Source organism: Triticum urartu, chromosome 4A (assembly GCF_056163025.1).
Source record: "Triticum urartu cultivar PI428250 chromosome 4A, HENAU_Tu73, whole genome shotgun sequence".
Lineage (NCBI taxonomy): Eukaryota > Viridiplantae > Streptophyta > Magnoliopsida > Poales > Poaceae > Triticum > Triticum urartu.
The window spans coordinates 158,416,638-158,442,965 of record NC_141876.1 but is presented as its reverse complement, the minus strand read 5'-3'; the positions used below and the strand labels follow the sequence as shown (position 1 = coordinate 158,442,965).

Below are 26,328 nucleotides of genomic sequence, written 5' to 3'. Positions count from 1 at the left end.
TCATCGAGGGCTTCAACCAACTTTGGTGTGAAGATCAAGCACATCAGAAGTGATAATGGAACAGAGTTCAAGAACACTGGTCTTGATGACTATCTTGATGAACTCAGTATTACTCATGAGTTATCTGCTCCTTATACTCCTCAGCAAAATAGCGTCGTGGAGCGCAAGAACAGGACTCTTGTTGAGATGGCCCGCACTATGCTTGATGAGTACAAGACGCCTCCTCGCTTTTGACCTGAGGCAATCAATACTGCGTGCCACATCATCAACAAGGTATATCTTCACAAATTCTTCAAGAAGACTGCATATGAACTCCTCACTGACAAGAAACCCAATGTGAGTTATTTCAAAGTCTTCGGTGCTAAATGTTGGATTAGAGATCCTCATCACAGTTCTAAATTTGCACCGAAAGCACATGAAGGTTTTATGCTCGGTTATGGTAAGGACTCGCAAACCTACAGAGTCTTCAACACCTGTCACCACAAGGTTGTTGAAACTGTAGATGTGCGGTTCGATGAAACTAATGGCTCACAAAGAGAGCACCTACCTCCTATGACAGATGAAATACCTCCTGAGGAATCTATCAAGTTCAAGGCTACTGAGGATGTCATTCCTACTGAAGAAGTCATTCCAGAACATGAAGACGTCATGCTGACGCACCTGAGGAAAATGGTGCTGAAGAAAATGCTGATCACATTCCTCAATGTCAACCCGCTCATCCTCGTGTTGTAAATGAAGTGTGAATTGAGAAAATCATCAGCGACATCAACATTCCAGGTCCTCTCACACGCTCAAAAGCTTCACATTTAACTAACTTTTGTGGGCACTTTGCTTTCACCTCTATCACAGAGCCCACTAAGGTAGATGAAGTATTTCAGGAGCCTGAGTGGATTCAAGCTATGCAAGAGGAATTACATCAATTCGAGCTCAACAACGTCTAGGAACTGGTCAAACGTCCAGATCCTCGCAAGCACAAGATCATCGGCACAAAGTGGATCTACCGCAACAAGCAAGATGAAAATGGCCTTGTGGTGAGGAATAAGGCACGGCTTGTAGCTCAAGGCTACACACAGGTGGAAGGAATTGATTTCGATGAAATTTTTGCACCTGTTGCTAGACTTGAGGCTATTCGCATATTACTTGCTTATGCAAACCATCATGATATCATCTTATATCAAATGGATGTGAAAAGTGCATTCCTCAATGGTAAGCTTGAGGAAGAAGTATATGTTGCTCAAACCCCAGGTTTTGAAGATCCAACGCATCCTGACAAAGTCTTCAGACTAAATAAGGCCCTCTATGGCCTCAAGAAGGCCCCATGGGCGTGGTATGATACCTTTAAGGAATTCCTCATGAAGAAAGGCTTCAAACCTGGTTCACTTGACCCAACTCTTTTCACTAAATCTTATGATGGTGAATTGTTTGTGTGCCAAATATATGTTGATGATATCATTTTCGGCTGTACTGACCAATGTTACAGTGATGAATTTGCCTATATGATGAGTGAAGAATATCAAATGTCTATGATGGGAGAATTGAAATTATTCTTAGGTCTTCAGATTCGTCAACAGCGTAATGGCATATTCATATCTCAGGAGAAATACCTCAAGGACGTATTGAGGAAATTCGGCATGCAAGATTGCAAAGGAGTCAAAATCCCTATGCCCACAAATGGTCATCTATGCACTGATGAAAATGGTATTGACTTCGATCAAAAGGTATATCGCTCCATGATTCGTTCTTTATTGTACTTACACTAGTAGAAAAAGGGTCAAACGTGAAGCACATTAGTGCCGGTTTGAATTTGAGCCGGCACTAATGTGTGCATTAGTGCCGGTTCCAACGGCTAGCCGGCCGCTCTCATTAGTACCGGTTCGTGGCGAACTTTTAGCACCGGTTCGTGCCACGAACCGGTACTAAAGTGAGTGGTGGCAGGATGCTGTCAGTCCGGGGCCCCTCCAGCACCTTTAGTACCGGGTCGTATCACGAAACGGTACTAAAGGTCATCCTACATAGACCCTTCGTCCACTCGAGCTCGCTCTGTTCTTCCCCTTTCCCCTCTCCTCTCTGTTCTTTTCCCTCTTCCTCTCAAGCTCATCACACATTTTGCCCAAAATTTGTCAAGATTTGAAGGCCCCCATCCATTCAAATGATCACAAAGGTTAGCAACTTTGTCCTTTCATCTCTCATTGCTAGATTAGCTCGTGCAATGCTTTATATAGTGATTGATTTTTGAGTTTAGTAATTTGGGGGGAATTATATATATGTGCTAGTATTTGATTTATATGCAATTTGAGGTCAAAAATAACACTTAGTTTGCATATGTAGGTGTGGTTTACTTAGTACCTTCTAAATCTCCGTCGTAACCACCGTCGATCGCTCGCAATGTCCCGTCGCCGGCACCACCTTGTGGTGAGCCTCTTGTTCATGAAGTTTTATATAAAAAATTGATGTTTGTGTGATTTGGATATGTAGTTACTCGTATAATTATCTTACCCATACGTTGTTTGTTATACATAGTGCCATGGTTTTGATGTCCGTCCCCGTCGGCCCTCATCCGGGTTATGATTCGGATGTGGTATATTCTCTTTTAAAACTATTCATTGCATTTCGTGTTTATGACAAATTATGCCCATCAAGTTGACATAGATATTTGTATGTAGGAGGTAGTTGAACCAGAAATTCCAACCGACCCTATTGTCGAGATGTTAAATTTAGTTGAAAGAGAAAACGAGGATTTGAAGGAAAAATTGAAAAGAATTGAGGGGGAGAAGATGGAATTGGAGTTGCATGTTGCCGATGTCGTCGCTGATCACAAGATTAAGATGGAGAAAATGCGCTTGAAGATTAGAAAGATTAGAAAATATGCCATTCATAGTGAGGCTTGGTATCATTATGATGTTGGATCAATTGTTACCTTAGTTGCGATCTTGATCGCATTTGTTGTTGCATTTAAATTCTTTAGCTAGAGAGTTATTTGTTTGTTGCATTTAAGTGTTGTATGATCTTTATGTATGAACTTTATGTATTGTATTAATTTGGTGTTTTCGGTGTTGTGTATTGAAGATGAGCCGGCAATGGATGTACGATGACCGATGCTGTCCCGAGTTCATGAATGGCGTGCGTACTTTTCTGCTTGCTGCTGAGGCAAACAAGCGGGCGTATGGTTTTATGCCTTGTCCATGTGCTGGCTGTAAGAATGGTCACAATTACTCTACATCAAGAACCATTCATGTCCACCTGTTTGAGTCCGGTTTCATGCCCCACTATAATGTTTGGACCAAGCATGGAGAAAGAGGGGTTATGATGGAAGACAAAGAAGAAGAAGAGGACGACGACAGCTATCCTGGCCATGGGTTCCCTGAATACGATGATACAACAATGAGGGAAGAAGCTGAGCCGGTAATGCGGGAAGAAGCTGAGCCGGCAATGCGGGAAGAAGCAAAAGAAGAGGCATCGGATGAGCCCGTTGATGATCTAGGTCGGACCATTGCCGATGCAAAGAGAAACTGTGCAAGTGATTTGGAGAAGAAGAAGTTGCAGCGCATGTTAGAGGATCACAAAAAATTGTTGTACCCAAATTGCGTAGGTGACAAGAAAAAGCTGGGCACCACACTGGAATTGCTACAATAGAAGGTAGAGAATGGTGTATGTGACAAGGGATTTGGAAAGTTGCTGGTAATGATAAAGAATATGCTTCCAAAGGACAACTAATTGCCCGAGAGTACATACGAAGCAAAGAAGGATGTCTGCCCTCTAGGGTTAGAGGTGCAGAAGATACATGCATGCCCTAATGATTGCATCCTCTACTGCGGTGAGTACGAGGATTTGAATGCTTGCCCAGTATGCGGTGCATTGCGCTATAAGATCAGCCGCGATGACCCTGGTGATGTCGAGGGTGAGCGCCCCAGGAAGACGATTCCTGCCAAGGTGATGTGGTATGCTCCAATAATACCACGGTTGAAACGTTTGTTCCAAAACAAAGAGCATGCCAAGGCGATGCGATGGCACAGAGAAGACCGTAAGAAAGACGGAAAGTTGAGAGTACCCGCTGACGGGTCGTAGTGGAGAAAAATCGAAAGAAAGTACGGGAAGGAGTTTGCAGATGACACGAGGAACGTATGGTTTGGTCTAAGCGCAGATGGCATTAATCCTTTTGGGGAGCAGAGCAACAACCATAGCACCTGGCATGTGACTCTATGTTTTTATAACCTTCCTCCTTGGTTGTGCATGAAGCGGAAGTTCATTATGATGCCAGTGCTCATCCAAGGCCCTAAGCAACCTGGCAACGACATTGATGTGTACCTAAGGCCATTAGTTGAAGAACTCTTACAACTGTGGAATGGAACAGGTGTACGTGCATGGGATGAGCACATGGGGGAAGAATTTGACCTAAAGGCATTGTTGTTCGTGACCATCAATGATTGGCCTGCTCTCAGCAACCTTTCAGGACAGACAAACAAGGGATACCGCACATGCACGCACTGTTTGGACGATACCGACAGTATATATTTGGCTAATTGTAAGAAGAATGTGTACCTGGGACATCGTCGATTTCTTCCGAGCAGGCATCCCGTAAGAAAGAAAGGCAAGCATTTCAAAGGTGAGGCGGATCACCGGACGAAGCCTCGCCACCGTACTAGTGCTGATGTACATGATATGGTCAAGGATTTGAAGGTGGTCTTTGGAAAGGGTCCTGGTGGACAACCTGTTCCGAATGACGCTGACGGACGCGCACCCATGTGGAAGAAGAAATCTATATTTTGGGACCTGCCCTATTGGAAAGATCTAGAGGTCTGCTCCGCAATCGACGTGATGCATGTGACGAAGAATCTTTGTGTGACCATGCTTGGCTTCTTGGGCGTGTATGGGAAGACAAAAGATACACCTAAGGCACGGGAGGACCAGCAACGTATGCACGGAAAAGACGGCATACATCAGGGTCATGCAAGCTACGCTATTACCAAAGAAGAGAAGGAAATCTTCTTTGAATGCCTGCTCAGTATTAAGGTACCGTCTGGCTTCTCGTCGAATATAAAGGGAATAATAAACATGGCAGAGAAAATGTTCCAGAACCTAAAGTCTCATGACTGCCACGTGATTATGACGCAACTGCTTCTGGTTGCATTGAGGGGGCTTCTACCGGAAAACGTTCGATTAGCCATTGTGAAGCTATGTGCATTCCTCAATGCAATCTCTCAGAAGGTAATCGATCCAGAAATCATACCAAGGTTAGAGAATGATTTGGTGCAATGTCTTGTCAGTTTCGAGTTGGTGTTCCCACCATCCTTCTTCAACATCATGACGCACGTCCTAGTTCACCTATGTGAAGAGATTAACGTTTTGGGTCCTGTATTTCTACACAATATGTTCCCCTTTGAGAGGTTCATGGGAGTCTTAAAGAAATATGTTCATAACCGTGCTAGGCCAGAAGGAACCATCTCCAAGGGCCATGAAAATGAGGAGGTCATTGAGTTTTGTATTGACTTTACTCCTGACCTTAAGCCGATTGGTGTTCCTGAATCGCGGCATAAGGGCAGACTGGATGGAAAAGGCACGCTAGGAGGGGAACAAATAATATGTATGGACGGACATTCTCTCACTGAAGCACACTACACAATTCTACAGAATTCCGCCTTGGCGGCTCCGTATATGGATGAACACAATAATCTGCTACGCTCCAAACACCCAGAGCGGTCTGATGAGTGGATTACACGTGAACAAACCAGGAGTTTCACTAGCTGGTTGCAGACACGTACCATGCATGACGCCTCTATTGAAGATGACTTGTACTTGCTGTCCCAGTTACCATCTTCGAATATAATGACTTTCAAAGGGTACGAGATAAATGGTAATACATTTTACACGATCGCCCAAGATAAGAAGAGCACCAACCAAAACAGTGGCGTCTGCTTTGATGCAGAAACCAAGATGGGAAAGGAAACATATTATGGTTATATACAGGACATATGGGAACTTGACTATCGACGTGGTTTGAAGGTCCCTTTGTTTCGGTGCAAATGGGTCAATATGACACGAGGCGGGGTAACGGAAGACCCGCAATACGGAATGACAACAGTGGATCTCAACAATCTTGCGTATGCAGACGAACCATTCTTCCTAGCCAATGATGTGGCACATGTTTTCTATGTGAAGGACATGTCTACCAAGCCGAGAAAAATAAAAGATAAGGAAGCGAATGCATCGTACGATGAGCATAAGCGGCACATAGTTCTTTCTGGGAAGAGAAACATCGTGGGAGTGGATGACAAGATAGACATGTCAGGAGATTATGAAAAGTTTGATGAAATTGCTCCATTCACAGTGAATATTGACCCGATTATCAAGTTAAATGATGAAGATTTTCCATGGCTACGGCGCAAAGGGACACACGCGAAGAAAAAGTTTCACACCCAAAGATCTGGGATGTGATCGGCTTCACTATCATCACTTTCTTCTGTGTTTCACACCCAGGAGGGAATCTCTGTAATAGTTAGGGTAGCTAGTTATGTGTTTTGGCATTTGAAACCCGAAGAAATTTTATGTGCAAGCAAATTCTTTCATGCATTTACTGATTTTTTCAGCTAAATGACCCTAAAATTGAAAAGCATTTCAAATAAACTCAGAAAAGGTTGAAAGTTGTCATGGTATCATAATTTCACCCACATAGCATGTGCAAAAAAGTAGAAAGGGTTACCGCAAAAACTGGATGCACTTCGTGTACAAAATGGACAATCTCTTTCGAAGTGTCAGGGTTTCGGACGAAAACTCATCCGTTACAAAGGCATTTCATTTTTTAAATAACCTAAGCATTACCAAATTGAATATAATGATAAAACACACTAATATTAAACATAATAAAAAAAGAATCACTGAAAAATCTATTTTCAAAGTTAAGTTATTCACAAACTAGTGATTCACACAAATTTCAAATAATTCAAAATTTAAACTATTCAAATTTGTAAACTACCGGTACTAACAGAAAGTTTGTAATATTTTGTACCTAAAGCAAAAATATTCACAAACAAACTCTAAATACAGCAAAAAACAACTCTAAAATAAATAAAACAAAAATAAATAAAGCAAAAAAATAAGAAAAAAAGCCCACCTACTGGGCCACAGCGGCCTGCATACGACTAGAAACCCAAATTCTAGTTGGGCCAGGATGCAGGCCCGCTAGCCCAGTAGGCCCAACAGGGCATCGCAGAAGAGGTAGGCCCAGAAGGCCTGCTTAAGAGAGGAGCTCGAGACAGCAGCGAAGGCGGGGCTTATAAGCAGGTGCGAGTGCCCCTCGGCTAGCGAGGTGGGACTAAACTTTTGCGCCCCTCGCCTGGCAGCGCACACCCTTTAGTGTCGGGTCGTGGCTCCAACCGATATTAAAGGGGGGGGGGGTCTTTAGTACCGGTTGGAGCCACCACCCGGTACTAAAAGGGGTGGCTTTTCCGCCGCTTGGCCTGGCCAAAACAGACCTTTAGTACCGGTTGGTGGCTCCAACCGGTACTAAAGGTTGTTCTATATAAGAAAACACTTCAAAAAAATTGTCAGTTTCTCATCTCCCTGTTTCTTTCTCCTCTGCCCCATTGCCGCCGCCCCTCGTCGCCGCCCCTGTCACCGTCCCCATCACCGTCCGTCGCCGTCGCCGTCCCCGTCGTCGCGCCGCGCCCCGTCGCCGCGCCCCGCCCCGCCCTCCTTTCATCCCCGCCCGGCCCCGTCCTCCCGTACGTCATCCCCTCCCAGCCCGTCCCCGTCCCCGCCGTCGCCGCCCCGTCTCCGTCTCTGTCCCCGTCCCCATCGCCGCCCACCGTCGTCGCGCCTCGCCGGTGAGCTGTGCCCCGGCCGCCAACCACACACACATACACACACATTGTTATAGAATTGTTAGCAATCTTTCTGTTTTTTAGTTATAGAATTATTAGAAATGTTAGTTTTAGTTATAGAAATGTTAGTTATATAGAAATGTTAGTTACATAGAAATATTAGAAATGTTAGTTATATAGAAATGTTTTTTAGTTATAGAAATATTAGAAATGTTAGTTTTAGTTATAGAAATATTAGAAATGTTAGTTTTAGTTATAAAATTTAGAATTTGCATATATGAAATCACATTCCATCATTTAAAAAATGTTACTTTACTTTTGCGTCATATAGTATTTGTTGTCGACGATGCCCGGCCCGCATCGTCGTCGTCGACCCGTTCGCGACGACGTCTTGCTTCAGAGTACCCATGTCCGGGACTGGGCTCCGTCGGGCTGGCACTGGGAGGTGCTACTTTTATGGGCGCGACGCTTGGTGAGGAACCCGGCCCTGGGTTCCGTCGTCGACCCTCATATCCTTTGGTGGCGTTCGCGTGGGCCACTTTCGGTGCGGGGGGAGCCGGCCCCGCCGGAGGTGGTACGTCGCCGTGTCAAGGAGGAGGACGAGCACGTCTATCGCTACATGGCTGCTATGGACGTCAGGTTCTCCAATACCTGGCAAGTTCTTTTGGGAGATCACCCGAGCTATGATCCAGTGATGGTTCCTTCTCTTTGGGTGTCCACCGCCCGCAACTCAGGAACCGCGAGTGGCCTAGATTACTCTATAGTATTCGATCTTTATTAGCTTGCTAGCTAGCTAGCTAGTGATGTATTCGATATTATATCTATTATTCGAGACGATGTATTCGAGATTATATCTATTATTCAAGATGATGTATTCGAGATTATATCTATTATTCGAGACGATGTATTCGAGATTATATTCGATGATGCTTATTATGTACTATGATTGATTCAGTTTTTCCTTATTAATTGATTGCATCCATACAATGTAATTTGAATATATTTCTTTTGGATTAGTGAAACAAAACCTATGGCGGACAATACCGGCAGAGAGGGAGAAGAGGCCTTGTTCAATATGATACGCAATCCTCGCGGGCCAGATGATGATCAGAATGAAGAAGATTATGACGGCTCCGAATATCTAAACAACACCGGGGAGGGTGATATGATATTCGATCGCGACGACCGAATTGATGAAGTCATGAACTATGAACATGACGAAGAAAATGTTGATCTTGAAACAACAAAGACCGGCGAGGTATATATATTTATGTAAGTAGGCATCTGGTGATCATCACATGTTTTAAATGACTTGAAGATATATTAACGAATCGATCTTTCTTCTTTCAGCCATCCGGATCGAGCAAATCTTCAAGCAAAAGGAAACATGGCCTGAACAAAAAGTTGAAGGAGGGCGTAAAGTACAATATCGAGGCCATCAGACCTAATGGCGAACCATTAGCGCCTAAGAAGATTGCGGACAAGTTCATTCGTCAGTGCGGAGTTCTTGTGAAGGACCAACTCCCGATCTCCCTTCAAGAATGGAGAGAGCTAGCAAAGCCACGTCCAGGAGTTACTTTTGTCGACGACAGACAAAAACTTCTGCTTTGGGAAATGCTCATGGAACATTTCACCCTACCAGATCATTTCACAGATGCAGATGTGGAGAAAGTCAAGGACGCTGCTCTTAGGAAGATGGCGGTTGCATTCAAGAACCACAAGATTCGTGAATGGGCCAAGTACGTAAACGGAGGAAGGAAGACTCCAGTATTCGAGGGAACACTAGAGAAGCAAAGTGCTCATTGGGACGATTTCATGAAATTCAAGGATTCGAAATTATCTAAGGAACGGTCGAGAATAAACAAGGCCAATGCCGCAAAAAGGGATAAGTTCCATAAGCTGGGGCCAGGTGGCTATGCGGTGGGAATGCCTAAGTGGGATATGTCTGAGAAAGAGATGCTGGATGCAGGTGTCACTCCAGAAACATTGAGTTGGCCCCCCAGGTGCAGGACTTGGTTCTATGCGCATGGGGGGGAGTTGGACCCGAAGACAGGCAAAGTTTCGAAGAAGGCATGTCTGGACGGAGCCGAAGATAAGCTACTTGTTGCAATAGAAGAGGCTCGATCGGGGTTGTTCGAGCCCAACAGAGAGAACGACGAGCTTACGCGTGCCCTGGGAAATCCTGAACACCCGGGAAGAACATGAGGCATGGGCGCTATTCCGTGGTATGAGGGGTTTTCGGACTGGAATGCCGACTACAGAACCCGTGCGGGAAAGAAGATTGTGGAGGAGAAGAAGAGGAAGATGGAGGAGGAGCAGAGGAAGCTAGACTATGAACGCCTTCAAGGCCTAGAATCAGCGCACGCAGACTTGGCGGTCAAATTCCAGCGGCAGCAGGAGCAGATCGACTCACATAGCCAGCAAAGGGGGTCTCAGCAGCTAGCGGATGATCCACCATTGGATAGCACCGTCCCATCCATGCCGAGAAGCAGCATGGGTTCCGCCCCGGGCGACGCATTGCTGGATAGCTACCCAGTGGATGACATCATGGAGAACACTAATTGTGAGCTACACTTCAAAATGAAGAACATATCCATGAAGGTGGCGGACGCCCTTGCTTTTACAAATCCCCCCGAGGCAACCTTCCATTGCAACCCGATTCCAGCGGGCTATGCTCGTGTCTTGGTTGATGAGGTGGTGGACCAATATTCGGGGCTAGAGCTTGACATTCCTGGAGGTGACGATGAGCACACACTAGGAGAGGCCAACCATCATATCATCTTTCGAAGGCCACCGACACCGCGTCATCCGACTCCTCGTCGCAGTCCGCCACCGAGTCAGCAGACTCCTACTCCTCCAAGTCCACCAACGCGTCAGGCCACTCCTCCTCCAAGTCCGGCACAGCTTCAGGCCACTCCTCCTCCTCCAAGTCCGGCAAAGCGTCAGGCCACTCCTCCTCCAAGTTCGGCATAGCTTCAGGCCACTCCTCCTCCAAGTCCGGCACAGCTTCAGGCCACTCCTCCTCCTCCAACTCTGCCACGTCAGCCGTCTTCGCTGCCTCAGCAATCACGGAAGAGAGCCGCCTCAGATATGGTGCGTAGTGGTACAAGTCGAGGTAGTACTGGAGGTACAGGAGGAGGCAAGCGATTTCAATATGGTCCAAGCCTCGCGCCTCTTCCGCAGAGGCCTTACGACAAGTCCGAGGAGGAAAACGTAGCCATATCGAAGGCCGAGGTGGAAGCCCATTTTGCACCGAAAACCGCCACCGCCGCCATGGGAGAAAGTGCCTGTGGAAAAGATTGACCACTTCATTCATATGGCTAGAGCACCAGCTCCCAAGCCTGTTGACACAGACTATGAGCGCCACATCAAGAAGTTAAATCGAGCACGTCTACAGAAAGAGGCGAGCTCGAGCTCGAGCAAATCAGCTGGCAAAAGGAGCGGATAAAACCGTTCCCCAGCTGGGAGAACAGGCGGCACAATCAATCCCCCCGCTTGTTGTGCCAACAACACATGAGAGTAGGCGCACCCAATATTATTGTGGGCAAACCGTTAACGTTCCCGGGGTGGGCGATGTGGTAATAATCGAGGAGCATATTGTGCAGGCTGAATCAATCGGGATCACTATTGGACAACTCCTCGATATCGAGCCCATGTCTCCGACTAGAGAGGAGGAAATAAAAAGGAAATATGCCCGGGGCCAACCTTTGGTCGAGCCAGAGGAGGTGAATAAGCTCCCAACGAGAATGTATGAATTGCATCAATGGTACATGGACATTACCAAGATTTCCAATCGAGAGTCCCTCATGGTGAATGTCAACAAGGATCATTACTACCATGAGAAAGCTGTGACCGTTAAGTATTCAGAACTATTTCAGCTATACAATCAAGACGCACTCGATAAAAATCTATCGTCAGTTGCTATTGTCTGTAAGTGATCTCTTTCTGTAATTTAAGTCTCAAGCTAGCTGTAGTGATCATTTTGATCAATAATTACCTGTAATTATCCTCACTATATTCTTTTCTGTGGTATTATGCAGGATGAAGATTTATGAAATGAAAAATGTGGATGCTATGGCATTGGGTTCGTTGACCCAAATACCATTAATGAATACACATGGAAAATAGATCCATATCACGAAAAAAGTGTAGAGGAAAGCATGCTACTGTTCTTCAAGGAACTCAAATACAATGAAGATATACTACTTCCTTACAACTTCCAGTGAGTCACACTGTCTTGTACTACAAATTCTGTTTTTCCCTACTAGCTAGCTACATGTTTTTGCTTACATATGCCCGCTTAATTAAGACATGCAAACATGTGTGCATGCAGATTTCACTGGATCTTGTTAATCATTAAAGTTGATGAAGGAACAGTTGAAGTACTAGACTCACTACTTAAGATAGCAGGTGACTACACCATCGTGAAGGGGATAGTCAACAGGTAATTTCAATCATTATTAACTATATCTCGGCCAATTTAATTAGTTCGTCATTTCCTGATAACAACTATTTAATAACCCATTTATTCATTTTCTTTGTCGGCGGGCAGGGCTTGGGCAAAGTTCATCAGGGCCACTCCAGGCCCATGGAAAAAAAATCTGAAATGGTATCGACCCAAGGTAAGTAATTAAGTAGTACTAGCTAGCTGCCATCTCTTTAATTATCATGCTTGATTAATTATTATCTGATCAAATTCCATTCTCGTAAAGGCCCTGAAGCAGGCGCTGGGGAATGATCTATGTGCATACTACGTTTGCGAGAACATTCGCATGATGGCGTCCGAAAGGAGCAAATCTCAAAGACAGGAGTGGGTACGATATCGATTATCAAAACACTATTCACAATGTTTACACCATTATCGATATCTAGTCACACAACTAATACACATGCATATTGATCTCCTTCTTAACAGTTCAAAGAGGTGCGGGACAAGCTCCTAGCACAAGACCGCATAGAAGCAATTCAAGAGGAAATAGCGTGATTTTTGCTCGACCAGGTCATAGATCCCAAAGAAGAATACTATTACCCGCTACCGCCCCCATGAACCACTTCCAATTGTTATCATGCTCCGAAGGCACCAATTAGCTAGACTAATGCCACTGGCTCCGAAGGCACCAATTAGGAGAAATTGTATATATATATACATGTGTGTATATATGTGTGAATTAATTAATGGTGGTTGTGAGACATTCCATGATATATATATATATTATGATCGGTTCTACTAGAAATTCTATTTATATATATGCATAACGTGTACAATATGTAGTATCGTAAAATACCAGCAAACGAAAAATAATTAAATGGAAAACACAAAATTAAATGAAAAAAAATCATAAACCCAAACCCCCCCAACCTTTTAATACCGGTTGGTGACACCAACCGGTACTAAAGGGCTCCCTGCCCCCGAAGCTGGCTCGTGCCACGTGGTTACCCTTTAGCACCGGTTCATGCTGAATCGGTACTAAAGGGGGACCTTTAGTGCCTACACTTTAGCACCGGTTACCAAACCGGCACTAAAGGGCCTTACGAACCGGTGCTATTGCCCGGTTCTGCACTAGTGTTATGTGCATCTAGGCCAGATATTATGCTTAGTGTTTACATGTGTGCCCGATTTCAAGCTACACAGGAGGAATCACACCATAAGGCTGTGAAGCATATTCTTTGATATCTAACTCACACACCAACACTTGGATTGTGGTACCCCAAGGGCTCGGCTTTTGATCTCATTGGATTTTCAGACTCTGACTATGCTAGTGATTGTGTGGACCGCAAGTTAACATCTAGCACATGCCATTTCCTCGGACGATCTTTGGTCTATTGGTCCTTGAAGAAACAGAACTGTATATCACTATCTACTGCTGAAGCTGAGTACATTGCTGCTGGGTCTTGCTATGCTCAACTACTATGGATGAAGCAAGCACTCAAAGACTACGGTGTCAACATGAAGAATGTGCCACTCTACTATGACAATGATAGTGCCATCAAGATTGCTCATAACCCAGCTCAGCACTCGAAGACAAAGCACATTCAGATTCGTCATCATTTTCTTCACGATCATGCGATGAAGGGCGACATCTCTATTGAGCATGTGAAGACTGAAGAACAGCTAGCCGATATCTTCACTAAGCCCTTGGATGAGAAGAGATTTAGCAAGTTGCGGTGTGAGCTAAATATCCTAGAATCTTCAAATGTTCTTTATAAAGGACACTCATCCTAACACTTATGCAAAATTGAATACTTAGATGTGCAACACATGAAGAAACTTTTTTCTTCAATCAATGAAGAATAACACTCTAAGTGTGAATAAATTAACGAAGAATTTGATTCTCAGAACCCTACGACAAGTGTACGAAGTGTCTGAAATCATCATTCTTATACGGTGGGCCACGCCACCACAAAATGTTGAAAATCTTCAATTGAGTTTTTCCTCAATTCTTTCAAACTCCACAGTTGTTTTTCAACTTGCATTGTCTTGACCATTTCCATCATTTTTCTTCATTGGCTATATATATATGTATGTATGTATATATATGAGTTTATGTCCTTTACAACATTCACTTATTGCTATTTCTACAAGTTGCTTGTTCTGCTAAGTGAATGTGATCCGACCCTTCCCCTCCTATGCTAAAGTTAACCCAGTCTATTCACAAATTCTTCATGTGCGTTCTATTTGAATCTCGTTCAAAATCTTCACTGTGTTCTTGTCAGCTGAAGAAATTGCGAACGAAACTTTGAAACCTATCTTATCTAAATTTCCAGCTTTGCCGCTCAAACCGTTCCGCATTCTATGCGATGTTTATCTATTCACCCACGATCACACATGATCGTTACCTCTCTATATGTGGGTGACACATGTCAAGCGAATGAGAAAGGTCAGGGGAACGTTCGTCCTATTTCCTCGGGCGAGCGGTTTTTTCACTTCGGCTATAAATACCCCTCTCCCTTCCTCACTTCACTTTTACTTCGCTCGATCTCACTCCCTCGCTCGAGCTTCCCAACCCTAGCGCCGCCGCTACCTCCATCGTCACCGGTGAGGAAGAGCTTCACTGCCTCAACCTCGTCCCCGCCGTACTCACGCCGGAGGTGGATTTCTTCACTCCGCCGCCGCCGTAGCTATCTTCCTCAGTCAAGTTAGGGCGTGGAAGATCTGAACCGATGAGCTTCAAATCTACGCTTCCTAGTTCGTCATGTTCTTCGTCAAGGGTAATTAAAAGTTACTTTTATTGCCCTTGTTGATTCTTATGTTTTCTTCAAATCTTCAAATGGTGTTTATTCATCAACTCTTCACACACTAAACACCTCACATATCATTTGTTCTTGACCTGTTTCTCTAAGCAACATTTTTCTTCAAGATTCCTCAATTGTGTGGATTTTCAAATCTGTACAACTTTGGAACCTAAGTCAAGGAATGCTTAGTGAAATTCTTCAAGACTCATCTGGTCAATTTCCTCAAACTTGTTCTTTTTGCAAAAACTTCTGAGAATGTGTATAACCTCTCCAAATTCTTCGCACCTATACTCTGTTCATAGGTACTCATGTCCGCTGCTAAATCATTAGGTTCTCATTAACTTAACTCATTTGCAGCGTTCCTCGAAGAAAAGTTGCATACCTCTTTAGAGAACTCAATTGTTAAAAACCCTCAGCTGAAGAAAATGGCAGATGGCAAGAAACCTCAGAAGGGAGGAAAGAGGCTGGAAGTTAACACTGCGTTTGAAATCCCTGAGGACATATACAAGGATTATTGCACTCTTGATGAGTCCACTCATGGAAAGGAAACCAAGAATGAGCGCAAAGTGCGCATCCAAAGAATAGAGAGGAGATGGGCACGGGAATGGAGGGAATATAGATATGTCACTCCCAAGTATATGAAGAAATTCGCTCTTCATCCTCCATGCCCAAGACCTCCGTTGGCACCTAGACAAGAATTTGATCCCACTAGCCTCAAGCGTGGTGAGGATTATCCTGATGAATGGGCCAAGCGCCAGGCCAAGCTTGCCAGAGTTGCTAAGGAAGCAGTGAGGAAATTCAATGAAGACTCTGCTGCTGTTGCTACCACTACTGAGGCCTCTGCAAGTAAGCCCAAGAAGGCTATGCCAAAGAAGCCGGCTCATAAGCCAAGTGCTTCTACTCAAATGCCCTCTTGGCCAAGTTCCTCAGCTATGCCCTCACAGCTAGTTTCTTCAAATCCCTCACGACAAATTCCTCAACCCTCACCTACTCCTCCAAAGTCCTCAGCTGCTCCGACCAAATCCTCAGCACCTGTGCATCTCGCCACGTGCCAAAGGACAGCAGGCGTCTCTATTGCCTCAGGAGCATCTGCTAGTTCCTCAGCACCACTGCATTCTTCAACTGGTCCCACTCTGTTGAAGACCAAGGCAACTGCTCGACGAGGCTCTCGACAAAGTCCTTAAAAGAAGCAGGTCGCTTTTCAAGTATCGTCTGATGAAGACGAAGCTGATGATGAAGAACTTGCTGAAATCATCAGGGACAGACAAGTCAGGGCCGCTAGAGCAAAAGGCACAAGTGTGCCTCTACTTTTGGATCCAAAGTCGATCCTTGATTACATTGATCCCTGGCACAAGGACCCCAACACTCCCATGCCTGATTTCAAGTTGACTCCTGGCCAAAGTCATATGTTTGACTCACTTCATTCAAGAAGATAAATGGAAATTTAAAAAGGCCAGGCAAATCAAGAAATCACAGTACAAAAAGGAGCGCTTCCTGAAGAAAAACGTTGTCTCTATGACAACTGAAGAACTCATCAATATGCAGTCTGAGATCAAGAAACTCAGTGATGAATTTGATGCATACCATGCTGATTGGCCGGGAGCCAAGGTTCATTTTGTGAGACTCGCTGACAACTTCACCTCCACTCTTGCTGCCCAATCGCAACAAGAAATTCCTCAGGCTGCTGCATCTGCTCAGCCTACTGGAGAAAATGCCAGCACCGCTGATGACACTCAGGCTGCTGAAGGAAATACTAATTCCAGGGCTGACGACTGCATTCCAGCTGCTGAAGAAATTGCTAGGGGAATCTCTAGTGTTGCGCCTGAAGAAAATGATGAAGTCAGGGCAACTGCATCAGTTGTGCCTGAAGATCTTGAACCAAATTCCTCTGCTCCTCCTGCGACTACACCAACTCCTATTCCTCCATCTGCATCAGAAGTGAAGAAGACCAAGGCTGTAGAGCATGTAGCTGTGAAGAAAAGGAAGGCATCAACTGCATCAGATTCTTCAGCTCAGAAGAAAATGAAGCCACTGACAAGCTCCTATGACAATCCAATTGATGTTGTTCCTATCTCGTCCATGCCATCAAAGTACCTTGTTCCTTTTGATGAAGAATACATGATCCCAAGTGGATTAGATGATGATATTCCTTCTGCTGCTTCGTCAGAGCAGTTGGATGAAGAAATTTAAGTGGATGAAATTCCTTCAACCCCACTTATCGCATCGCACATGCCTCGGTTCACTGCTGAAGAGGCCGGCATTGAAGAAATGGATGAAGAAGAAGATGTGGACATTGGAAGCACTACACCAGTGATGAACGATGACTTTTGGGAAAGTTAGCACCCCAATTCTCCTCTGTTCACACTGCTTCAACAAATTCCTCAGTCCCCTATAGCTACAGAAGTACAAATGGGATCTGATGAACCACATGCAACCCCATCTGTTCTTGAAGAAATTCCAGCCACTAGTGCTGAAGAAAATGTAAATGAAGAATTCAAGCCCTAGGCTGCCACTGAAGAAGGACCTGAAAATCCTCAGCCAGTGTAACCTGAGATCGAGATCCCTGAGGTAGTGATGCAATTGACTGACACTCGTCACCCCAAGCCAAAGGATCCCTTCTCGAAGAAACAAAAATTCAAGGCTGATGACTTCTTTGGCGAGCATGTATTCTTCACTGACTACAGCCCTTATGACTCTGCTCGTCTAAGGAGGAAGCGTTTCTGGACTGCAAGTCAGGACAACTTCTATTCTTCACTGCTTTTCCACAAGGACAAAATCTTCTACCATGAGCATATTCCTCACATCAACATGGAATCGTTGCCTTGTTTCTCTCATGTCCTCGGTGTGCTTCATGATGCAGGCCTCCTCAACTTTTGCTCTGACATTGTTGATTGGAATGAAGAGCTTATTCTTCAGTTCTACGCTACACTGCATATCACAGGTGATCCTGAAGATATCAACACCTGGCTCTTGGACTGGATGACTGATAACACTCACTATAAGGCACCGGCCTCTGAATTACTTCACGCCCTGCCCATCAGTCCACCCAGTGAAGGAGCTCGCTGCCTATACTAAGAACCTGAACTCACTGCTCATTACATGGAAGTTCTAATGAAGCCTCTGAAGCTTGGTCAAGCCCCACGGACCAAATTCCTCGTGAAGGACTTACTCTATGTGCCCCAAACAGTCTATTGCATTCTGACGAGGACAATGAGTCCTATCAAAGGCCACAACTCATCTAATGAGGAAATTGTTGGCATCATGAAGAATCTGCTATTTAGCATCATTCATAGCATTCTTGTCAATTACTATGATTTCTTCATGAGGACTCTGGCCAATGTTGCTCTCTCTCCGTTTGAGTTGAAGCCTTACGCTCCTTGGATTATGAGATTCCTCATAACAAGGTCTTCACTCAACTACAAGGCTAATTTTCAAAATCACCTCAGCTACCTGCCCCCGATTGAAGTCCTCAAGCAGACTTTTACTTCAACTGATGAAAAGGTCAAGGCACCTGTTGTCATTGATGAAGGCATTCATCCGTTGGATGGTCAGTTTTGCAAAGCTGCATCTTATTCCACCAATGATGACTCTTCCACTCATGACTCTGCTGCAAATGCACCCAAGTCTATTCCTCAAGCCACAGCTCCAAGAGTGATGACTGACCGTGAGCTGCTTCTTAGTCTTCACCAGAAGGTGGATCGCAACCATAAATGGGTTAAGCGTCAGTTTGGTTCAATTCTTCACAACATGACTGCTACACATAATGCAGTGAAGAAAAACCACTACTACCTCCATGAAGTTTCCGGTCGCACCTGGGCTGTCTTATCACATCTGTATGGCGAGGAAGATCTGAAGAAAATGGGTCTCAAGGAGAACTTTGACTGGTCTGCACCTCCTCCAAAGAAATTCAAGAAGGTCAAAGTTCCTACCTTGGTGGCCAGCTCCTATTCTTCATCCCGCTACACCGACGAGTATGAAGACTTGGACGACACTGCGGTAGGCCCTGCAACAACAAACGACCCCAACAACGCTGGCGCTCCTCCATCAACTTGATATTCTTCAGGGGTGTTAGTCCTCATTTTCGATCCTTTTGGTCATTCGATGACAAAGGGGGAGAAATTTGAGTTAGTCTTCAAGCGGGTCTACTTATATGGGCGTTTTTTCTAAGTTACAACTCTCGTTCTTCTGAGACTTTATTCGATCGAGTTGTAAACTTAAACTCTATGGTGGTTTGATACTTTTGCTGAGTTTTTCTGCATGCTTATTCCTCATTAATGTTAATGCATGCATGCTGAATTACATCAGTCACCATATTTCATCATGCATTTCAAACTCTTCATATTATATGTTAAATGCGTGTATGAATTACAAGATATAGGGGGAGATCTCCATGATTCTACTCTTCAAGTGTGCATTGCTTCAAAAGCAAATTCCTCACTATGCACATCTTCAGGGGGAGTTCTTCTATATCTTGCAATCAAAATCCTCAATTTCAGTATTTACACTTCATATGTTTATCCCTGTTGAAAACTTAACCTATATTGTCATCAATCACCAAAAAGGGAGAGATTGTAAGTGCATCTAGTGCCCCTTAGTGATTTTGGCGCATTTAAGACTTATAGGTTAAGGGACCATTGCGTTTGTGAGTGTACACAGGTCTATAAGTCTATGAGGAGTTTGATTTTTACAGAGAAAGTCGACCCCTAAAAATGAAGTTTTTCGACTGAAGACTTTGTATTTCTGAAGACTTTCTGAAGACTTTGAAAGTGAAGAAATTGGTGTAATTCTGAAGACTTGGTATTCGTTCAAGGAACATGAAGCGTGAAGACTTCTGTTTTCGTAGTTTCATTTTCTCCTTCTTGAGTCATAAGAAACACCGTACTGTTAAAGGGGGTCGAGGAAATACTAAGGAAAAATTTCCATGTGATGCTCAACTCAAATCCTACACCTACCAATCCCTTCGAGTGAAGCCATTGGAAATCTCATACAGCTCGGTCAATTTCTTCAGTGACAGAGATGAAGTTCTTCTGGTCTCTGAGGAATTTGTTCTGACTGATCATTTAGGAATTCGCCAGTGCAGATTACCTACATAGTGAGGAACATGATAGCCCTGAGGAATTTGATACTCAAAATACCGACCGTTGCTGTGCTATGTGCCAGCTATCCCAAAATATCTACCCACCTAACGGTCATATCATTGAAGGGCATTTATGTCTTATCATGTCGGGTTGCTCCCTATGCTATAAATAGCCATCCCCTACAACCACTAGCTGGTTGGCTGCTCCAAGAGAAACTGACACTTGTCATTTGAGAGCATCCCATCCTCCGAGGACTTTGAGTGAAAATCATCAAGAGAGGAAAACCCAAACCCAAACACCTACAAACCCCAAGTGATTAAGCATCACTGAAGAGATTGATCCTGCATGGATCCGACGCTTATAACCTTTGAAGACTGTGCATCTTCCAAACGGTTAGGCGTCATGGTCTAGAGCATCCAAGAGTAAATTGTGGATCGCCAAGTGACCAAGTCTGTGAAGGTTTGGAAGTCACCAGAAGACTTACCATGAGTAATTGGGCGAGGTCTGTGTGACCTTAGCTCAAGGGGAATACGGTGAGGACTGAGTTTTCTGGACTGCGTGTTTAGAACTAGGTGTCCGGGACTGTGTGTCCTCAGGTTTAAATACCTAGCCACCCTAACCAAACGTACAGCTGTCATAGCAGTTGGAACGGGTCTACCAAATCATTGTCTTCACCAAGCTACATGGTTCCATTTCCTCAACCCTTTCATTTCCTCATTTCTGTGTTGTGAGCTTGTTCATATCTGTTTGAAGATTTTGACTGAAGACTTTCTCAATTTCCTTAGATCAATTTCTTCAGTTTGTTTGTCTTCATCCTGTTTTATCCTGTGTTTACGCTTTCTGTACTCTGTGCTTGTATTTCATTTCATCATGAAGACCATGCTCATGTTCTGGTATGTTTACTTCTGAGTACTTATTCCGCTGCAAGTAGTTCTTCACTCAGGAATTTCCTCACCCTAAAATTCCTTAGTGAAGATTTCATAAAAATCGCCTATTCACCCCCCTCTATTCGATATAATGCACTGTCACTACAGTCGGTGGCAGAAAGGTGCTATGGCGTGCTACAGAGCAAAAGGAAAGGATGGGGAGGACCTGCACACAGCGGAGAATCCAACGGGCACGACCCCGTGACCAAAAGGTCACCAGAAGGACGCCGGCGACGAGCACACGTGGCGTCGCGTTCGGCCATGGTGGGAGAGATGGCTAGGGACCACGCAAGGGCAGACGGAGAAAGGGACAAGGAAGGTGGTGGCACACCGTGCAGCTACGGAAAGCCCTTGACGGCTTAGGAGCAGAAGTGCGTGCCGTAGAGTCACAGGAGTTGCTATGGCCGTCGGAGATGGGGATGAAGGGGTTCGGAGCTGCGGTGCCTCCCAGCTCCAACGGAGGGCACCGAACGGCGTAGTGGTCCATGGTGGAGCGCTACTACATATCGGCGAGGCAAGGCAGTGGCGGTGTCCGCGGTGGCGATGAAGCACGGCAACGGTGTTGAAGGAGAGCGAGCGAGAGGAGAGGGGTGAATGAACGGGGATGCCAGGGGGAGTGGGGGTGAGAGGAGGCGGGGAGGCGCAGGGCCTTATCCCCTCGTCGTCGCCGGCGAGGTGGTCGGACGACGACGAGCCCCTGTAGCGGCGCGCACCGGGGGAACAGGAGAGAGGAGAGAGCGACCGGGGAGGGGGCGTGGGCCGGCCTAGCTGGGTCAGCTAGCTCGGGTGGGCCGAAGCCCAAGTGGGGCAGGGCTTTCCATCCCCTCTGCTTTTCCTTTTTCTTTTTGTTTCTCTTTTTCCAAAAGTTGTTGCATTTTATTTTTGCCACAAATGACTTTGCAAAAATATGCCACTGGCTAAAACAATTCCATAGAATTATTGTGCACTGCCACAAAATGTTGGGAATGCTTTGAATCCATTTGGATTTATTCAAAAAGAAAAGGGCATTTTAAAAGTCTATTTTGGCTCTGTTAAAAGCATTAGGCCCATTTAGAGTTGAAGATGATGTTGTGTTCCTTAAGAGCAAATAGTTTTGGATTATTTTCTAAAAGGTGAACATTTTTCCAACAAGTTTTGAGCAACTTCATTTTGCCCTTTGAATTTGAATGGAATTCAAAGAAGGAATTTGAAATGGGATATTAAGCCAACATGATTATTATTGCAAATCTTAGTAGCTTAGCATCATCATGATGGATTACTGTAGCTCCATTACATAGGGGTGTTACAACTGTCCACCTCTAAAAGAAATTATCGTCCCGAGAATTAAGAGGTAGAAGGGAACAGGTCGGGGTATTCCGCACGGAGGTTATCTTCGTGTTCCCAAGTGGCTTCCTCTTTAGTATGATTCGACCATTGCACCTTGAGGAACTTGGTAACCTTCTGGCGGGTTCGAGTTCAGCTTCTTCAAGAATGTGGATCGGATGCTCTTTGTATGTGAGATCATCTTGAACTTCAATCAATTCCGGGTCCACTTCACGTTCCGGATCCTTGAAACATCGACGATGCTATGACACGTGGAAGACGTCATGGACGTGAGAGAACTGAGGTGGCAACTCCAATTGATAAGCCACCAGTCCATGATGGGCGAGGATACGAAAGGGACCAATGTAGCGCGGAGCTAGCTTGCCCTTGACTCCAAACCAATGAGTGCCTCTCAAAGGAGTGACACGAAGATAAGCTTGTTCACCAGGTTGATAAGTTGAACCCCAGTGTTCCCGGTCATAGTTGCTCTTCTGGCGGGACTGGGCCGCCTTGAGATTATCCCGGACAGTGCAAACCTGCTCTTCAGCTTGTTGAATAATGTCTGGACCAATGAGCGTCCGTTCCCCAGTTTCTGACCAATTCAGAGGGGTTCAGCACTTACATCCATAAAGCACTTCGAAGGGTGCCATCTTCAAGCTGGCTTGATAGCTGTTGTTATAAGAGACCGCATAAGGGAGAGATTATTCCCACTTTTTGCCGAAAGAAATAACACAAGCCCGAAGCATGTCTTCAAGAATTTGATTGACTCGCTCGACTTGGCCTTGGGATTGGGGATGATAAGCAGTGCTCCAGGTAATATGAGTTCCCATTGCCTCTTGGAAACTATCCCAGAACTTTGAAGTGAATATACTACCACGGTCTGAACTGATCTCCTTCGGAATGCTATGGTGTGACACAATTCGGGAGATATACAAGTTTGCTAATTGACTAGCAGTGATAGTCTCCTTGACTGGCAGAAAGTGAGCAACCTTCGAGAATTGGTCGATGACGAAAAAGATAGCATCGTTACCTTTCTGAGACTTGGGAAGGCCAGTGACGAAGTCTGTCGTGGAATTGTCACGACAGATGTCCTAGTGTGAGGACTTAGTCATGAGGCCAACGCATATATGTGGTAGCTTGAGAGGGGTTGAGTGGAATCGAGAGACACAACGCAAGACAAGGGTTTAGACAGCTTCGGGCCCCGGGAAACATCATCTGGTAACAACCCTACGTGCTGTTTGAGGCTATCTCTCACTATGATCATGAGGAAATCGCCATAAACTGGCTCTCCCAGTTAACCCTAACCCTTCAAGATTGTTTCTTCCTCCCTCTCCCTCTTTGGGGAGTCCTGCCCCTCCTTATATATGTTGAAGGGGCGGGTTACATGTAGAGTGCAACTCGGACTTAAGACTTAACTATTATAACTTCTCTTCTTGGGCTTCTTAACATCTTGGGCTTCTTAACATCTTGGGCTTCATAACGTCTCGGGCTTCATAACATCTCGGGCTTCATAACTCCTGGCAACCTAGTTACCACTGCCTTCCCGGGAGTTAACTGGTGCCGGTTTAAGATGGTCTGCCGGGAGTTAACTGGTTCCGGTTTAAGAATGTCTGTTGAGTTATCATCTGACTTAACTCCTGTCTTAATTGTCAGCCGGTTTAACAACCTGCCGGTTTGTCGTCTGACTTAACACCAATCGGTTTACCACCTGCCTTAACACCTTCCGATTTACCACCTGCTTTAACACCTGCCGGTTTACTAAGTCCCAGCTGGGTTATAACTCCGGCCGGATCATACCGCGGGGTATATCCCCGACATTAGCCCCTAGTTTAATTTGGATTTATCCATGTTAAACTGATCCTCATCATCCTTAAGTCCTTGTCACTTCCTTCTTCTATAAAATCCAAGTCAATAGACCAGCCTCATAATCAATTTGCTGACATTGGTTTGTCACAGAGAAATATTGTGAAGAATAACTCCTTTGACTTCAGCTCCATGCTTAACAAAAATATTGGCCTTTGAAATACTCATTTGATCTTCAGCCGGTTTAAGAATATAGAACTTGCCAGTTTAAGAATGTAAAACTTTGATGGTTTACCATTGCCAAAATTGCCGGTTTAAGAATATTGATGGCACCGGATCAGAACTGTTTGTTAACATCAGTTTTGAAAATATACCTCTTATATGCCTATCACTTGTAGCCCCCAAGTCTTGAGAAGATAGCATAGCTACAGCTTAAGACTTGCTTCAATATGAATATCACAAGCTTGAAGAAATCCAGGCTTGTTCATCTCAATCACCAGTCAGAACTGAGTATTCCACATATATAGCCCCCAAGTGCCGGGTTGTCATGCTTGCAGCAACCTGGGACTTGAAATTGCCTTATGCTTATAAAAACTTCAACCAGTGTAGCCCCCAAGGTCCGGGTCATTATGCAATAAGGAGCAGGGACTTTATAGATATGATCATGTAAACTTCAGCAGCAATGTGTAGCCCCCTAGGGCCGGCTCAGTAAGATAATATTGAGCTGGGACTTTATATATACTTCATTGAGAATAACATTATACGATGTAACCCCCATCATGGGGCTTGAACCCACGTCCACAAGGTTGAGAGCATTGTGCTTTACCAACTGAGCAGTGGATCCTTCAATAATAGATGAAAATTTTTGTACCTTGAATTCTTGATAGGTGCAATTGGTAGCCCCCAAGGGCCGGCTCATAACGATGTGATGAGTCGGGTCTTCAGTAAGTGAGCAAATAATGACTTTGCATTAGCCCCCAAGTGTCATGGTGCATGCTTGCAGCGACATGAGACTTGTGTATTTGATGTAATCCCAACTTGAATAATGTAGCCCCCAAGTGCCGGGTCGTAAGCCTGTAGCGACTCGGGACTAATCCTTCCATTGTATAATAAATTATATCCATTGCGCTGAAGCAACTTTGAAAACCTCAATCATAATATTGGTTATTGATAACCATAATAAAAATCCAGCCATGTTGGCTATTAAAGATTTGAATAATATAATCTGGTTTGAAAATCGATTCCTGCCATATAAACCGGTATAACCATGCCCATATGATACATGATATGATGGTGTAATGATAATGCAATGTATGATTTAATATATGATGATGTATGTGTATGATCAAGAGGGTTTAAGCTATGGTTCGAATACGACCAGAGCCCCCAAGTAGTCATAATTGTGGCATTGCGCCTATCAAAAGGTGTAGCTATGGTTCAAATACGACCAAGCCCCCAAGTGATTTCCCTAGTGCCCTTATGCCTATCAAGAGGTGCAACTATGGTTTGAACCCATAGCCCCCAAGTGATTTCCCTGGTGGCCTTATGCCTATCAAGAGGTGTAGCTATGGTTCGGATACGACCAAGCCCCCAAGTGATTTCCCTGGTGCCCTTATGCTTATCAAGAGGGTATAAGCTATGGTTTGGATATGACCAGAGCCCCCAAGTGATTTCCCTGGTGGCCTTAAGCCTATCAAGAGGTGTGACTATGGTTTGAACATAGCCCCCAAGTGATATTGTGAGCTATGCTCAAGGGATACCCATGTTTGAGCTGTGATGTGCAGCAGACTCTCTTTGGCCCCTTATGATAATATTGGCTTGATAGCCGGATCAAGAGGTGTAGCTATGGTTCGAATACGACCAAGCCCCCAAATGATACTGTGAGCTGTGCTCAAGGGGTACCTATGTGTTGAGCTGTGCTGTGCAGCAGACTCTCTTTGGTCCCTTTAATATTTTCTGAGGACTCGAACTTGCGAGAGATTTTTTTTAAACCGGATATTGAGAGCTTCAAAGCTTTGTGGGAGATAGCTTTCCCTTGAACTGGATTTTAAACCAGAATATTTTTTTAAGCCGGAAATTGTCTGACGGCCTTTAAATTTGCACCAACATGGCGGTTTAGGGTCCTGCATTAAGTAACTTTTGCAACCCGGAGTAATCGCTCTTGTAAAG

The 26,328-nt window shown here is 44.7% G+C and overlaps 1 pseudogene; it reads left to right on the top strand.

Moving 5' to 3' along the window:
- LOC147975232 (uncharacterized) overlaps window positions 1–17,240 on the top strand; it is a 45,607-nt pseudogene extending 28,367 nt beyond the window's left edge.
- The last annotated feature ends 9,088 nt before the right edge of the window (window positions 17,241–26,328 follow it).